Genomic DNA, 6,338 nt, shown 5'->3' with positions numbered 1-6,338 from the left:
ATACATACAGTACCATAGTATATATAATATAAAGGAAATAACATTTTGCTTTACCATGATCAGTATACCATTATATTCGCTTTGGAATTCCATTCAATATCATTTGATATGAGTCTGTGTTAACACTTTATTTTACAGTGCCCTTGTTAGATACTAACAGATAATATGAATTAAGATTACTAACCAGTTTAAGGTTTTGTTTTTGGGTTACTGCATCTAATTAGGCCTATGCATAGGCTATTTTTCTGTTATTAATAGTAAGTGCATGTAATGTGTAACAAGGACACTGTAAAATAAAGTGTTATCTGCTAATCATATGCTGTAGCACAAAGTAGCCTACTATCTGATTTTACTATGAAATTTTGTTGTCAGGGTAGCATAGCCTACTTTTAACCCCCTCAAGGCAGGCGTTGCTGATTTGCAACAGTTAAAAACGAACTACCTTATTAATCCAGATACATATTTTATGTATCTGGAGTTCTAAAAACTTGTTACTAAAACTTCATTTGAGCCTGAGAGGGTTAATTCACTTTTTATGCACAGAACTGGCCGAAGTATGGTAGGTGTGTGATCTTTTTTACTCTTTTATGGCTAGATCCTGATGGCTCTTTTGATCTTTTGTACATTCGTTCAGCAGGGCCCGAGATTTACCCGCATGTGGGGTTTATGTGACCCATCCTTGCGATTAAATCTAATTGATGGGATAAAGAGCCGGACGCGGGCTGAAGGAGGCGTTTGATGTGGCAGCTGGAGATCGTGAGAATGAGGAGAGGCAAAAGCCTCGGCGCAGTCACTCATTCACTCACTCACTCACTCACTCTTCACATCCCCGTCTCCGTCATCCCCCACTTTCTGATGGACGGGACACCCACACTCCGCTCCGGGCTACACATACAGGGATGTGACACTGGTGCGCATCCCGCCGTCAGTCGCGCAGCAAAGTGGCACGCGTGTCATTTTCACTGACAGACGCGCTCGTCTGCCTATCCACGCTCCTCCGATGCAAATGCGAGACATGACTGTATACTGATGGAGCCACGCTGCAAACAAGACAGCGCAGCAGAAATAAACACATCTTGAGCAATGCGATCTGATCTGGAGGATGGGGGGTGTTTAGAGAGGGACAGAGAACTCTATATGCACAGAGACACTTGGGTAACAGCTTTGTCAACCCTTTGTCAACTTTTGGGATGACAATTTATCTTTAGGTATATGATGAACTAAATGGGTAAATGAGGATTTTTTGAAAATTACTGTGATTATCCAGGATGCTAATTATGGGGGATCTTTCAAGTAAATATATACATTTCCCCACAACATTTCAGTAAGCCTAACTAAAGTTAGATTAAGTTAGTCAGAGCGCACTAAAATGTTGGCCTATATCTATGCGCGCGAACAGAAATCGCTTGACTTTAGCGAAAATTGCTGTCTGTTTTAGGAAAACTAATCTTTATCAGCAAAATAGAAATATTATCCTTTTAGTTATTTTATTATTGATTTGTACATTACAAATATATGGCAAAAAAGTCTGTTTTTTATTAAATAAAGTTGAAGATTAGCTAACTGCTCTTTTGGCGCCAAAAAGATGCTGCTGCGACACGAACCTCAAGAACGTTTGTGAATGTTTTTATGTTTGGTTTACATTTTAGAGCTGGTATAACATTTGTTGTCATATCAGTACATACAATATAAAAAAATAAATAAATAAAAAAATAAATAAAAAAAAGCAGCTGTGGTTATAACTTAATTGTATTGTATGTGTATTAAACTTTAATTTACATGTAAAAATTTTACAATTATTAACTGATAAAATCTTAATATACCAACGTTGAAGTACTAAAATCTGTTTGTACTTTTGTAATACACTGATAACCACCAAAAGTGGTGATGAGAGTCACATGACAAACCAAGGTCATCATGGTAACACACGAGAACCTAAAAATAATGCGATAAACATTAATTTAACAACATTAGATGTAACATACAACCCTAATGTACACAACTGTTGAGAAAAACTAAGAAACGGTTATTTCAATGAAAAAACATCAAATGTGTAATGTAGTGCAGGCAATTCTGGGTATGTCAATTTGCGGATATTTACTGTAAATTAAACATTCTTTTTCATTTCCAAAACGTGTATATACCATACAATTAATGTTCATTACAGTTTTTTACTGTATGTAGTATGGGAACTTACTGTTAACCAATTAATAGGTTTTTACTATAGTATTTTAAGTCTTTTACCACTAAATTTAAATTATAGTGTCATTGTGCCAGTAGTCTATATAAATTCTGATAAAAAAAAAGAATTATTGCAGATATATTTGTCATTTATATACATGACAATTATACAATCTTATTAAAACATGCATTTTACATCTTAGAATATTAGTGTAATAATATGTTTATATTAATAAAGGATTATTAATCCTTTGATTAATAAGAGGGGTTTAGAGCAGATCTGTTTTAGCATTTTTATGCTACACTGGACATAGGCTACAATCTCATTCCACGGTTTAACAATTTGGCCATTGATTATTTTTTTAATTATTTGGTCAATATTGTGATCTTACAAGCCATTAGGTAAGGCTTTTTCCCCCATTGCAGTTGGGGATATTTTTAGAGACACATAACACAGGCTATTTAAAAACAAGTGCTCTACTGATGAGAAATAATTCTTTTTTCTTTTAAAACACAGCCATTGACATAAGCTTGCTGACGGATGCTGATGCTTTCAATACCTCAGAGACCAATGATGAATTACTGCAGACACACAGTGCTGAGCATGCAAATATGTCCAGCTACTCTGATATTGCAGCAGGGGAGGGCAATGTGCTTACATCTTTAAAAAAAGACACCCTGTTTGACTATCTCACTCTGAATTAATTTTGCCCATGATGATTAATAATTTGTCTCATTAATGTTTAATTCATCATATACACTGTATATATAGCAATTATATATATATATATATATATATATATATATATATATATATATATATATATATATATGTGTGTGTGTGTTTGTGTGTGAACTAGGACTACAAAAATCTTAAGTCGCTGGGGTATATTTGTAGCAATAGCCAAAAATACATTGTCTGGGTCAAATACATAGATTTTTATTCTATGCCAAAATAGGATATTAGTAGGATATTAAGTAAAGATCATGTTCCATGAAGATATTTTGTAAATTTACTACCGTAATTATATAAAAACTTAATATCTGATTAGTAATATGCATTGCTAGAAAGTCATTTGGACAACTTTAAAGGCAATTTAAAGGAGATCTTTTCCTGTTTCTTGTTATCTTTCTTAACCCATTTGCTTTTTTTGTGTCTTTCGTCAATGAATATAGTCTAGAACATAGTTTGAAAAGCACTTCATTTGAGAGATTATATGTAACGAAGAGCACTTCCTCTATGTTTTTTCATTGCTGTTGCTCTAGGGCTATATGCAAAGCAAAACGGATCCACGTTTGTTTCTAAAATGATTAATCTAATTTCAGAAGCATTTAGCTAAATTTTTTTGTAACAAACAATTTCATTCCTTAACTTACTTTATTATGAAAAGTTATTCCTTTTAACTTTCAACTAGATTTAAAATCTACTTGAAAGTTAAAAGTTAAAACTTTTCATAATAAAGTACTGATAAATATACAAAATATGTAACAAAATACTGATGCTATATATATATATTTATATGTATATATATATATATATATATATATATAGCATCAGTATTTTTTGATTTGGTATTGGGTTTGAGAACTTGTTAGATCTTAGTTTAGATTATGCAACACCCCAAGGGATGAAAATGTTCTTTAGCCTTGTAGTCCGTGTTTGTGTGTGTCTATGTGGCTTCCAGATGGCAGGGAAGAAAACAGACTGTAGCTGCGGTGGATGGAATCCCTGATGATCTGGAGAGCTCTTTGCCGGCAGCGACGGTTGTTGATGTCTTCGATGGCCAGTAGCCGAGTTCAGTGACGCGCTGGGCAGTTTTGACTACCCGCTGAAGGGCTTTCCGGTCTGAGGATGTGCAGCTGTCATAGCAGAATGTGACTGTGACTGTGCAGCAGGTCAGAAAGCTCTCATGAAGTTCCCAAGAGTTGGGCGGGTAGATTGAGCTTGAGATGGTTATTATTTGAAGATGTACAGTAAATGGTAACTTGAATCTTTCCTGTCTTTTATTATGTAATATTATACTGACAGACCCATTACACAAATATCTAATGTATGCTTGTGTACATTACACATAATCATATAATATGAGGTGCATGCATGTCCTTGAATATGTTTTTTTTTATAGGATTTACTAAACAGTGTTTGTGATGTATTTGTTTGTTATTGAAGAATTGATACACATTTTGTCCTGTCCGATAGCCACAAATCAAGTTAAATTGCTCCATCAGCAAAGGACACTTAATTGCTAAAATGCATTTACGTCACCGATGATGGATTTTTGGTAAAAAAAGATCCTCCAAATCTTTAATAGGTACACCTTTCACCTCAATCAAAACACTTAACCTTGAGCCTTAACTCAGTCTTCAGACTGGTATGAAAGACAACACAATACATTTCAGTATGCAAATATCTAAAGCATAATGCCATAGCTCTTTTAGTTACAGGAAGAATGAGACGCACATACACTCTCATTTTCTCTCCCTCCCTGAACTATCACAGAAAACGCAGGACAGGCCTACCTAAAGATGGAGTCGATGTGTCTCAGACGTCATGTCTCCTGTCAGACACGTTAGCTGAGAGACAGGAATGGCATGGCCGGTGAAGCCCCAGTGAGCAGAAGGGGTCATCCTTCAGCTCAAAGACAGGCTGAGAGACAGCCACATGGCACACATCTCCAAATGACAGCCTGTCACTGGCAGGAGATCCACCATACGGCCCTGTCACCTCTCACCTGACTGAACTCGGCCCACTGTATTCTCACACTAAGGGGAAACTGCGTCACTGTCAAACTAATGGTGGTTAAAGGTGAAAAATTTCCATTTTTGTCATAAGCCCCATCTGTACATTTATATTTTAAGATCAAGACTTAATTATCTATTCAGAGCGGCCTATGACCATGCCTCTGCTGTCATCCTGGATAGGAAGTAGGATTAGTGGAAATGTGTATGCGGTGTGGTCATATTAATGAAACATTTCTCAGTGATAACTGCATAAATTAAATCTCTTTCAATAGTGGAGATCGGGGCAAGTTGTCACAGATGTACTGAATATTACATGCTGAATATTTCTCAGGCATGGATGAAAACGATAGTTTTAAAAATCGAACAAATTTTTTATAGCACAGTCAACATTACAAAACACTGACAATCTGTCAGCAACCATCTTTTAAAGCATCAGAGAAAACTGCAGTACCGCTTATAATACACAGAACTTTATCGTGTTAATGCTAATAGTTATTGTTGTGAATGAACGGACCTTAAATTATTGGTTTCCAAGATGGTCCAAAAGAGCATTTTCATTGTTATTGCCTAAACATGTTTTGACATTTGGTCGTACAGTTCTCGTAGTGAAACCGTTGCTGTTCAGTGTTGATCCAGGACAGTGGGCTTGTCCCAATGTGGTGCTAGAATGAGAATGTATGTAAACTCAGTGACGGGAGGGAGCACGCTATGTTGGATAATAACATCATATAAAAAGTTAAAAGTAACCCATACAAACTATTTTTATTGAGACCTAATTATCCACTAGCATGGTTTGCTGTAGCTAACCATGGTAAGAAACACAGGCCGAGAATGCTTTGTAACCAAACTGTTCCAAACCCTGTTCACAATCGTTTGCCCAGATGATGGGAAAGCACTTAGTTGTTACACTGTCGGGTACGTTGTCTAATTGTTGGGCATTTAATGAGGTTGTTGGGCATTTAATGAAGTTTCAGCAAAATATATACACTAAAAAGATTAGAAAAGACCAAAACATATAACGTTCAAAACAATTGAACACAGGTGACAACTTGCCCTAATATATGTGAAGTATGACATGTTGGATAAAATCTTCAATCATGTAGGAAAGTGTGTTTTTATCATGTAATTTCTTTTTTTTACCCAGCATCAGCTATAGCAAAAATACAGGATTTTTGGCTGGATATTGCTGTTGCTAACCGATTTCCACAGTCTGCGACAAAACCCTCAGATCAGTGCTTGTTGTGGTCCCCTAAGCTTATTAAATGGTTAGTTCACCCCAAAATTTAAATTCATCCATGTTTTACTCATCATCGAAGCATCCTAGGTGTATTTAACTTTTTTCTGAAACACGTTGATTTTTACAAGGCTCATCGCTCTGAAAAGCGAGGTGTGCTCTGATTGGCCAACTATCCAGT

The sequence above is a fragment of the Carassius auratus genome, chromosome 18 (assembly GCF_003368295.1).
Source record: "Carassius auratus strain Wakin chromosome 18, ASM336829v1, whole genome shotgun sequence".
In the NCBI taxonomy this organism is placed as follows: domain Eukaryota; kingdom Metazoa; phylum Chordata; class Actinopteri; order Cypriniformes; family Cyprinidae; genus Carassius; species Carassius auratus.
This window is presented reverse-complemented; position numbering follows the sequence as displayed.